The 12,281-nt window shown below is 37.4% G+C and overlaps 1 pseudogene; it reads left to right on the top strand.

Annotated features, from left to right (window-relative positions):
* Window positions 1–11,297: 11,297 nt before the first annotated feature.
* On the top strand, window positions 11,298–11,774 carry LOC117025008 (mitochondrial import inner membrane translocase subunit Tim9-like; annotated as a pseudogene).
* The last annotated feature ends 507 nt before the right edge of the window (window positions 11,775–12,281 follow it).

Consider the following 12,281-nt stretch of genomic DNA (forward strand, 5'->3'; position numbering starts at 1 on the left):
ATTTCCTTCTCTGTAGATACAAGCAGTGCCATTTTCCCTTCCCTAGCCCACAGATGGAATTACGAATATGGAGGAAGTCTAGCTGGCATGGACATTGTCACAGAAGAATCCAAAGCGATGCCAATTGGCAGAGGGCAGGAAGATTCTGAATATATGGCATTGAGTGTATGGCATTTAATACAACTTATTCTTTAGGCCAAGAAAATTTACTCACAGAGACACTTTTTAAAAGCTTACTATATAATACCATTTCTAGGTTACTAAATATTATTAGGAAAAATCCATGTCATACAAAAGTACATTTTACTTATCTCCAGAGAAATCAAGCTGTTGGATTATTAACTCTGGGTTATATCATCACTGTGCTGTTTGATGATGTTGCTTGGACATTAGAGGACTAACCGTTGCAGACTAAGGTAGGTGTCGATTATTTTGAAGCTAAGTTTGTTTAGAAAGAACTCCAGAAGTTGCTATATGTTGTATTGTTTGGCCCAGAGTTGATAGAGATCTTGAAGCTTTTGAGATTGTGTGATAAATAATGCAGGGTAGAAACTTGCCCCACTAATTAATCAGAATCCTGTGAACCTGAGTGGAATGAGTCACGGACATCAAACCAGGTAGAACTGGTCTGTAAGACTGTTCTGGATGAAAGACAACCACCATTTGGGATCTGGATGCTAAACAAAACAAATGAGAGAGAGAGAGAGAGAGAAGAAAGAGAGAGAGAGAGAGAGGAGAGAGAGAGAGAGAGAGAGGAGAGAGAGAGAGAGAGAAGAGAGAGAAGAGAGAGAAGAGAGAGAATGAACATGATTTAAACTTGAAAATAGACCATCAATGAGAAATACTTGCCCAGCATGCAGAAATATCATCAGGGTGTTATCGTGTGATGGATCCTTATCACCATAAAATATTTCTGCTAATAGCTCCAGTCAAGTTAACACAAGTGAAAAACTGGTGATGGCATTTTTGGTGATTTTTGACTGCTGAGTCTCAGACGTGGCAAGACATCCAAACCTATTATCAATGGGATTTCTCCCACATTCTGTATCTTGTAAGTTAGGGTAAGAATTGTGTGAAGGATGTTTATGAAGCCAAAAGTAGACATATGTGGACAGAGAGTTTTAGGTCTGATTTATCTGAGATGATTATATGCTGGTGTTTCCTGAGACTTAGGCTGGAATCAAACATTTTGAAAATTTCTTGATATATAAGATAAATGATCTTTGAACATATTTTGAACATATTTTGAACTGAACATATTTTGAGATTCTAATCATCCTCTGCAGCAAAAAACAAAAACAAAACAAAAAACCCTATTTTTCCCCAGTGATGTGAGATGTACCATAAAAAATAAAACTCCTTTGCAATATTTATGATCACTGATGAAAATGGAAATTGCAGCAATTAAACACTGGGATCAGAAATGTGCTTTGCCAGGTACTGTTAATCTATGAGAGACCTACTCAACCTCCCTAAGAGCCTCTAAGTATTAGTGGAGCTTTTATTTAGATATTGCCCAGGGTTCTTTTTTAAGATACTTTTATCTTCAGACTATACCCATTTGTCTGATAAGAGGTAACATCATTCAATTATTAGACACAAAACATCTGAGTTTCCGCCCCAGCCCCACCTCTAGCAAACTCTATGACCTTGTCTAGGAAAAGGACAGCCTAAACCCTGCTGCTGGCAGTTACCTTAGGCAAACCACTTAGTCACTAAGTCTCCATTCATTTAATTTTACAGTGGACTCCTCTTTGCTCTTTTCCATATGCGGGTTAAGGAGAAAACATTGGTAAATTGCTTTGAGTTCCTAAGAAGAAAAGAACACTTCAAATAAGAACAGCATTACATCGTTTTGCAATCAAGCTGTGTCTGTGTTTCCTTCCATTATCCCTTCTGCTCTTGTGTTTACTTCAACAGTAGGTGTGTCTACTCTAACTGGGCAAACCAATACTTACCTGTTATGCCTTCTCCTATTCCTGTTAGTTATCCTGTCTTGCATATTGTTCCCAAGTTGATTTGTTTGGGAATAATCTATGAATGAGTAGTAGGTCATACTGACCACAAGAGCATGGTTTTCAGAAACAGGTTTATGTTATCATATATATTAAGTAATGGTAAAACAACATCAAATAGCTCCTTGTGTTTTCAAATGATTATGTACAATAAAAAATAATAATTAATGTTGTAAATTTAAAGTGTACCTTTCATCTGATCATCTCAAAGTATTTTAGAAACGCTAATTAACTCCACAACACCCCTGTACCATACATATTATTATTTCCATTTTGCAAGTGAAGAAACTGAGGTTCAACAAGGTTACATGAGGAGGACAGAACACAAAAATGAGACAGTGTCAGGAAGGGGACTTAAGGTTTTCAAGGCCCAGTCAAAAGCTTTGCATCTTGGACTAAATAATATGCTATAGTTTCAAAGATGGAAGTTGCCAGGTAACCGTCACTGACTTCTAATATTCAACAGTGACATTCCAGTGCTTAGATTATCAGGTGCTCCTCTTTTTCCCACATATTTCTGTTCTTAACTGCTGGAAGGTTTTCTGGCTTTTCAAACTCATTTATCAGTGCATGAGTAGAGCTTAGCATAGGCTATAAAGCTCAAATCAGTTAATGTTATAATACCTCTAGTCTAGCAAAAATACATAGTGAGAACGAATGTTGAAAGTTAACACTAACCTGACGATATTGAATTACCTATAGATTTTCATATCCTGCTCTTCTCCGTGCAATGTTGTAGTAGGAAGTTTTAGTAGATTAAATAGAATTTTATCACTAGAAAAAGAACAGCCTATGGTGTTAATTTGCTTTTTTCCCCCTTTTTTCTTTTTAATTGAGGTAACATTGATTGACATGAGTTTCAGGTGTACAACATTGTAATTCAATATCAATATACCATTATAGTGTGCTTACCACCAAGTCTGGTTTCTGTCCATCACCACACATTTGATTCCCTTTACCCATTTACCCTCCTCCCACCCTCTTTCCTCTACACCAATCTGTTATTCACATCTATGTGTTTGTTTTTGTTGTTTTGTTTTGTTTTTTGTTGCTTCTTTAATATTCCACATATGAGTGAAATTGTAAAATTTTTGTCTTTTACAGTATGACTTATTTCACTTAGCATAATACCCTCAGGGTCTATCTATGTTGTTGTGAGTGGCAATATTTCATCTTTTTATGGACGAGTAGTATTCCATTGTATATATAAACCACATCATATTTACCCATTCTTCCATTAATAGTCAATTAGATTGTTTCCATATCTTGTCTATTGTAAATAATGCTGCAATGAAGAGATGAACACAGGGGTGCATACATCTTTTCAAATTAGTGTTTATATATTTTTTGGATAAATACTCAGAAGTGGAATAACTGGATCATATGGTAGTTATATTCTTATATTTTGTGGAAACTCCATACTCTTTTCCATAATGGCTGTACTAATTGGCTTTGAATAATAATAATTAGAAATTTACTAACCAGCAAAAAATAACCAAAATCCCCTGAACTGGCTTGGAGTGTTGGGATACAGTGCAGTCCATAGCCTTCCCCAGGCTATACTTGTTTCTCAGTTTGGGTGGGTCAGCCTCACCTCAGAACTCCCACTCTGGGTTACTTTGGGGTATTTCAAGGAGTCTAACTCAAATGACTTTTCCTTCAAAGTGAAAATCATTTTTTCTTCTTATGAATACGTTTCCAAAATTTTTCTTGTCCAATCTATGAAATCCTTATCGGGAGAAATAAGTATCAACCCAGGGACAGGAATTTATCCTGGTGGTCAGAACTGTGCCAAAAGTACAGGAAATCCCAGTGATTTCCCCAGGCGTGGAAGGCAAAACAGCTCAATCGTTCAGAGCCCTAGTGTGGATTTAATCCTGGTTAGATTTTTTACTAGCTGTAGAACCTCGGGCAGATCACTAAAACTCTTTGAACTTGTTTTTGTCATTTATAAAATACAAATAGTATTTCTACATCTTAGGTGTGTTGTGCAGGTAAATTGAGATAATGTAAGAAAATCCTCAACATGATACCTGGCATATGGTGGGCATTCAATAAATGATTGCTATTAGTAGTAATATTGAAATTATTCTATGAATTTACAAGCAAAAAATTAAAAAAAAAAAAACCAAACAAACAAACAAAAAAACTAATGACCAATATGGAGATTTGAAAAGCATAAGAAGACAGAGTATATCCAAAATAAAATAGGTGCTAGGCTGAATCCTTTGGTATTTGTGAATGGAGAAACAAGGTGAAAAGGGGTCAAGTGTGACCAGATGGCTCTTAGGGACTGAAGCAGAAATGGATGGCACATTAATTACAGGAGAAAGCAGAGTGTATAAATTGGTGGAATATTGTCATGCTCCTTCTCTAACAAAAATGTTATTGTTGCTTTGGTATATTACAATGGAAAATTGTTCTCAGTAAGTCCAGATTTTCTTTTGATGTTTCCCAGGGAATTGCATTTGGCTTATGCCCTAGAGCATTTAATGCTATTTTCAAAAAAGTTTTTAAATTGTTTCTGAAAATCATAAGGCCAAAGTTAAAGCTAATGTAAAATAAAAGAACCATTCCAGATGGGGCTGGGAGTGAAATACAAATAGTTTTTTGCTTAATAAAAAGAAAGAAAGAAAGAAGGAAGGAAGGAAGGAAGGAAGGAAGGAAGGAAGGAAGGAAGGAAGGAAGGAAGGAAGGAAGGAAGGAAGGAAGGGAAAGAAGAGAGAGAGAGAGAGAGAGAGAGAGAGAGAGAGAGAGAGAGAGAAAGAAAGAAAGAAAGAAAGAAAGAAAGAAAGAAAGAAAGAAAGAAAGAGAAAGAATAGGCTGATTCATAAAAAAAATACATTTGCTATTTAGATATAAAAAGTACTTGAGGGGGAGAGGAGAAAAATATTCTCTTTTAGTCTAAGGACAACAGATGTTTAGGAGAAATGAAACCACTTTGCCTTCTCCTTACCTTACAAGAAGATCCATGCAACCTAAATTAAGTCCATGACACAGAAAATCTCATTGAAATTTATAATTCAGGACTCCAGGATAATACATAAAAATAAAATTTGTAATAGAAGCACCAGAGTACTAATTATTCAATCAATACATAGTCTTCAGCTCATATCAAAATCTTTATTTATTTTCAGATGATTATTATTCAGCTTGATTTATTAGTCTGTTCCTTCAGGGATTACATGCTTACTGCATTTTAATACCTGCCTTTTGATGGGTCATTGGAGAATGTTAATTCTTCTTCCACTAATTTTATAGGTTATTTGTCTCAGGATTACCTCTTAATTGATTTTCCTATCTTTAGTTTCTTTCTTGCTCAATCTATTCCCCCACACTTGCTGCCAAAAATGATTAAAGATGAAAACCCCAAAATATGATTATGTTACTGCTTAGATTAAAATCCTTCAGCATCTCCTTGTATCTGCAAAGGAGGGAGAAAAAAAAGTTTGTACTTATTAGCATGATATTTGCAGCCCTTCAAAATAATGACCCCCTCTAGGTTTCATGGATTACCCCCTCACCAAAAGTTGATTCAAAAAGTCAACTTTTTGGTGTGACAAAACCAAACCAGTTTGAGAGGTGATGGAAGAGAAAAATGCATGTGACACACCAGATTCTAGAGCATAATAAGAAAAGAGACTCAGGACAAAAATCAAACCCAAAGCCCACATGGGTTGATGAAGAGAGTAGGCAAAAGAATGAGGATGAATATGTGGTAGGTTAAGAATTTGCATGGACTTAGACTTATTATTGTTATTATTATTGCTACTACAATTCTAATTGATTTTTATTCTATTAGCTGGTCTCACTAGGACACAAATTTGAAAGAAACTATGCTTCCACACCACCCCTTGTTGTAGACTGTGTCAAACCATTGTTCCCCATGCCTGGATGAAGTAGCTTTTCCAGTCACTCTTAAATAATAAAAAGACTCTAATTACTGTCAAGAATTAAAGAGTCCAGTCCAGTTTAAAGCAGGTCATGGCCATGGAGGCGTCAGAAAGAACAATTAGCTAGGAGGGAGAACGGGAGGGAGGCTGGTACAACTGTCATCTGTGTTTCTGCCCTCTGGATGACGGATTCATCATTGTTGGCTCTTTCTCTTGTGGGATATTTTTGTGAAATCCTTGGAGGTCCTCTGCTGAAGAACTTAGACTACAGTAAATTTTGTGAGTAATAATTCTCATCTACCTCATCCCTTGGGCTTCTCAAGGGCCACTTCACTGTAGGGGATACAACAGAGCCCCATATGTTCCTCTTGGGTTGAGTCAAAGTGGCTTGTTTTTCACAGGACCCACAACTAGAAACGGGGAAGTGAGCCCTTTTACCATGCCATAGGTAGAGAAACATGTCACTTCCCACACAGCTCTCTTTTTCTTCACTATGAAAGAACAAAGTCTTTCTTTCACCATTTCCATTGTCCAGCCTTTTGCCTTTACATTTTTTCCAACATCCATCACACTCCAGTCCCTGTGTCCTCAAGATTCCTGGAGACACATGTCAAGCTCCCTCATTATTCTCTTTTCAACCTGTTCCGCTAGGTTTAAAGTGAGGCTGCAGCTCTTCCCCACCTTCATTCAGGGAGTAGTAAAATACCCAACAAGTTTTTTCCAAATAAATTTTCTCTTTTCATTTTTTTCAACCTCAACTTTTTGTAGGATTAGAGGGAGTGATGACCTACTTATGGCAGAACTAGCTTGATGTCAATACTGTTTTAATCTTATTGAGATGATTTAGCACCTTACTTTTGACTCTGCAGATATGTGGTATCTACTGTTTTGTTCTTGGCCTTTGCATCTCTGCCAAAATTCCAGAACAATAGAAGGAGTTACATGCAATCTTTTGTGACACTCTAGTGGCTACTGTGGCACCTCTTTTGAAGTTCCATGCTTCAAGGCCCTCTGAAGGGCCAGATCTCCATGCCCAGCACGTGCTAAATACTTTCAGGCTGTTGTTAGTTGCTTAGATGGTTCCTTCTTCTGGGTTACTCTTTCCCACTTCAAGAAAGCTCCCCATCCTCTAACACTTGGCTGAAATATTGTCTCTTTTGTACAACCATTCCGAGTTCCCTTGCTCATAAGCAATACTAATCCCAGCTGTGTTTACCTCAAATTTAAGGCTCACATAATGAAAATTCTAAGCCTCAGAGGAAGACAAACCTGGGTTTAAATTTTAGCTCAGCATTTTACTAGCTCTGTGTGACCTCAAACAAGCTCCTTCTTCTCTCTGATTCTGTTCATCTATATAAATGAAGGGAAAATAAACTCTTCTGTTATTTGAGATTATGTAAATATTCAAGTAAATAATTTATATAAAACTCAGAGTACAATATTTTAATATGATCAGTACTTAGTATGATAGGTTAGCACTTAATATGATAGATTCTTAATACTACAATGGTACTGTTACTATTACTACTAATAGTTCTTATTCTCGGCTCTCACCTCAGAAGTAAAACAATATGGACGCAGCAAAAAAGAAATCTTATGCTACTTGTCTAGCTTGACTTTGATTCATTGCCATCTGCCAGGCACTAGACTAGATTCTTTACATACACCACAAAATTTAATTCTCCTAACTTCCCTATGAGGTAAGTGTAATTATCTCTTTTTGACAGATGAGGAACCAAGGTTCAGAGAGATGAAGTAACTTGCCCAAGTTTCCACAGCTAGCAAAGGGCAGAGCCGGAAAGGGAAATCTAGGTCTGCCTCTCATCAAAGGATGTGCGGGTAATAATTATGTTGCACAGCAGAGTCCTCAGGCTCTTATTGTGTATTTGCTCATTGTTCAGATTCATCATTGACTCTAATGCTTTCTGTGCCTGTTAATTCCAGTGCAACTCTAACTCCAATGTGATTTCAATTCTGCAAAAATTCTCTGCGACAAAATACCATTCAGAATTCCCACGAGTACCCTTTACATGTATGAAAGAATCTTGGTCAGCCGTTCTGAGTTTAGCAGAGGGTGCCCTGAAGGAGTGTCTCCCTTCTTCTCCCCTCTTCCCAGAAATCTTTCTACTGTCTGTCTGGGTCTCCTTTTCAAATCGACTCTTACTTACAGTTCCTGGGACTTTAAATGAACAGGTTGAGCCCAGACAGGCTATTGCTGTTAAATTGTGTCATGCTCACTTCATATGTATGACACATCCTCCCAGGAAACCTGAAGCGCAACGTGTTATTAATTTCCCCTCAGTGTTCCAGTTTTGTCACTGGCATAGCTTTTCTTTCCAACTGTGAAAGTTACTGCATTGTCAAGTGCAAAGTCTGAGCGAGAACATGTGAGGTAGATGTCCCCAAATGTCCTCTTGGCCCCGTTCTTGGCATAGCACAGTCTTGCTACCTCTTTACCACCACAGACGCCCCAAACTCCTTGGAGCTCTGTGTGATGTAGCAGACGGGATACTCTGCTCTTAGTCAGACCCTGTGTGTCCACAAACGTGTCAGTTGCCTTTTCTTGCAGTTCTTTTTCTCAGCCAGCATACTGCTTGCTGTTCACTTGAAGTGACTCTCAAGTCTCACAAGATTGAATGCAGTTCGGTTTGATTTCAGGTAGATCAAAAAACTTGGCAGGAACATTTATCCTCTCTATGATGTGGATCAATTTAGGGACTCAGAGAAAGGAAAAATGGTGCCGCTGAGTTCTCCCCCAAAACGGGAAGGTTGAGTGGCAGGTTTCAAAATAAATGCAGGGGCTGGCCAACTTACAAGCCACAGAAGCTTTGTATTTCCTGTTAATAATTTCTATATGTAATATTCCCATCACTAAGGATCCTATTAATAATTTTTTTGTTTTTCTCCTGAATTTGGAGTTGGGGTAAATGGGGGGGATAATTAAGAGCCTTGAGGAACATTAACATAGAAATATCTATAATTGAAGACTGGTATTATACAGAGTAACTGTATATGTATATATATGTTTATTAGTATTACATATTTTATATCTTATATCATGTATACTAATTGATCTCTATGTAATGTATACACTAGCAATTTTTCTAAATAATAGCAAGCTATCTTTCCTTTTCTCTCTCTCTCGCCCTCTCCCTGCCTCCCTCTCTCCGTCTGTCTGTCTATCTATCTATCATATCAATTCTAGTTATACACGTATGTATGTGTGTGTGTATATATGAGTGTGTATGTGTATGTATATATATGTGCGTGTGTCTATCCATTTGCCTGTAAAGTTTCTTATTCATCCTTTAATCAAGACACAAGTGGAGCAGCACCTCTTCTGTACAGCTTCTCCAGTCCTCGCAAGCTGTCCCTTCCTGTTTCACTCTCGCCTGCTACTTTTTAGAGGTGAATAGCTTCTTCAGCTTGTTACACAGTGATTGTCTATTGACTGCTCTGTGTACTCACCTGAGCTGGGTCTCCTTACGGGCAGGGACTGCGTTTTATAGTTGGCCTTCCCATCACATGGTAGGTGTTCAATAACTATTACCATATTCATATATCCCTTCATAAAATCAATTTGAACTTTAACAGTGATATCAATATTAAGTTGTAATTATTTATAGTATTGTCACACAGTTTAGTGTATCTCAGTTCCAAAACTGTTTGGCTTCAAAAAGAAATAAAATTAAAATGTGTTTGGCTAATCCATTCATTTATTATTGATATTGAACAGTAAAGATAATCATAAATCTATGCGATATCCTTGGCTGTTCTGTGTCTTCTTTCTTATCCTATAAATTTAGAATAATAAAAGTAATCATACACTTATAACACAAAATTGTGGTGGTAAATAATGAGTATAATTTTATGAAACTGCTGAAGTTCTTGACCTGGTATTGAGTTTGCTCCCTCTGAAACCCATCGCATGCTAATCTTGGAGTTAGAGATGGGGTACTAAAAGTTCTGGTCACCAATTCAGACACGGGGAGCAGAGTTTCCACCCAACACAACCAAGCAGTGCTCCAGCACCAGCAATTCAACTCAATTCTGACACTATCTAGTGTCAGATCCCACAGGTTCAGGGTTCGTCCCTATAAGATTGAAGAGAGGTTTGCTGGTCTTTTCACCCTTTCTGGGGCTGAGTTATGTGCAATCTGCAGGCTAGTGGTGTTGGGGAAGCCTATCCTCCCTAGCACTGTATGGTCAGGACTAGTGTGTCTCCAGGTGGCTTTGCTGGACTAGCATGAAGATTGGCTAAGACCCAAGCTCGTTCATTCACAGCACTCAGATGAAGCTGCTGGGGTCCAGGTTTCTGATGGAGTCTCAGTGAGCATAGAGCGACCCTGAACCCCAAATCCATTCATCTGCCACTGGCAGGATATGAACTTTTATGTATCATTGCTTTCCTTGCCCAAATAGATAAAATGGCCTTGGACTGCAATTTTAGTGACATATACAGAGGGTGCCAAAAAAATGTGTACAAATTTTAAGAAAGGAAAAAAATCTGTATTAAAATTGTAATGCTCACTATATACTGATAACAAAAGATGAATACAAGTCATGTGTAAACATTTTTTTGGCACCCCTTATATATTTCTTAGTATAAATACCACTTTTCTTCACAGCAAAGGTTATTAACTGTTGGAATTGTTTCCTAAAAGAGATTGTTGAATTTCTGTATAAAAATATTTGCAAGTAGGGTATATTTTTAATTAACTGGGATAGTGTCAGAGTGGATGAAGGACTCAGACAGCCATTCAGTGTCCTTCTAAGCAGTACCATGATGTGAAGCTTCCTGAGAAATCCCTCTTTAGCATTTGGTAAATTATTTTAGGGTTTCAAACGCCAAATCTATGGAAATAAAATCCTAGATTTATGGTGGTTTTCATTTCATGCTTTTTGATTGGGTATTTTGATCATTTTACCTTAGGAGCTTAGCCACGTATGGATCTCAAAATTACTTGAAGAGAGAGGCGTACAATGAATGTACAATGAGCAGTCAATTGAAGCCTAAATTCTAATTACAGTTGTAGTATTGATTTCTTTGGCAAGTCTATTTCTCTCATTCTCTTTGCTTTTGTTTCTCAATAGGAATACCTAATTTCTTAGAGGCATTCTTTGAAACATTAATTTAGCCCTGTTTGTATAGAGCTTCAGAAATTGTTCTGTGTGAGAATGAAGTTACAAAATAAATGCCTTTGAAACTTCTAGTTGTAACTCTGTCAATGAAAAACAATTCACTGTTTATTGTTCGCTGCTGAGTGTTGTGGTCACTCATTATTTTTAAAATATACTTATTATTGGTGACCCCGACCCTCTGCCCCCGGACTCGACTGGCAGCGCAACCCCTGCAGCCTCACAGTTGTTGGAAGCGAGAACCTGTACTTAAGTAAGAAATCAGGCCTCACTGGAGACATTGAAGCAAAGGCCGGATAACTACTTTAACAGAACAGACAGGAGACTCATGCATCAGGAAAGGTGACGAATAAACGTACCGAAAGAATATGGCTGTACAAATGCCAGAATCTGATCAGGTAAAACAGTTTAAGAGATTTCTTGGAACCTAAAATAAACTTACAGAAATCTGCTTTTTGGACTGTGTTAAAGACTTCACAACAAGAGAAGTAAAACCTGAAGAGACCACCTGTTCAGAGCATTGTTTACAGAAATATTTAAAAATGACACAAAGAATATCCATGAGATTTCAGGAATATCATAGTCAGCAGAATGAAGCTCTTGCAACCAAAGCAGGACTCCTTGGCCAACCGCGATAGAGCAGTCCTGACAGATAGACTTTCCATGCAAGATTGCCAACAGCTATTGCACTGGAAATGAGGATTCATGTGATAGAATCCACTGAAAGCAGTAGCCACCATGTTAAACCATCTGTCATGACTGTTTGGCAAATGGAAACCACTGGAGAAACAAAATTGCTGTTTACCAGGAATAATCAAAATAGAAGGTCTTATTGTTCAATGAAAATAGTAAGATGCAACATTTGTTGAGGCCTTAAGATTCAGCAGCTTAGTCACTTGATTAGAAAAATAAACCATTGTTTCTTCAATTGTGACTGTTAATTATAAAGCAAAATATATATCCAATCATGTATTAGAAAAAGAATTTATTACTAAAAGTAAAATAAATGGAAGTATCACTGAAAAAAATATATACTTATTATTTGGGAATTTCTGGAAATTTGAGTTTCTCATTGCCAAATCTGGGAACTACTATTGTCAGGGATGTGCGAACACTAGCTTTTGTCATATGCTCTTCCCTCTACCTGAAATACTCTTCCCCACCATTCTTCCTGGCTAATTCTTACTCATCCTTTCAGTCTTGGTATAAATGTCATTTTTTTGGGGGGAGCTTT

Source organism: Rhinolophus ferrumequinum, chromosome 7, assembly GCF_004115265.2.
Source record: "Rhinolophus ferrumequinum isolate MPI-CBG mRhiFer1 chromosome 7, mRhiFer1_v1.p, whole genome shotgun sequence".
Lineage (NCBI taxonomy): Eukaryota > Metazoa > Chordata > Mammalia > Chiroptera > Rhinolophidae > Rhinolophus > Rhinolophus ferrumequinum.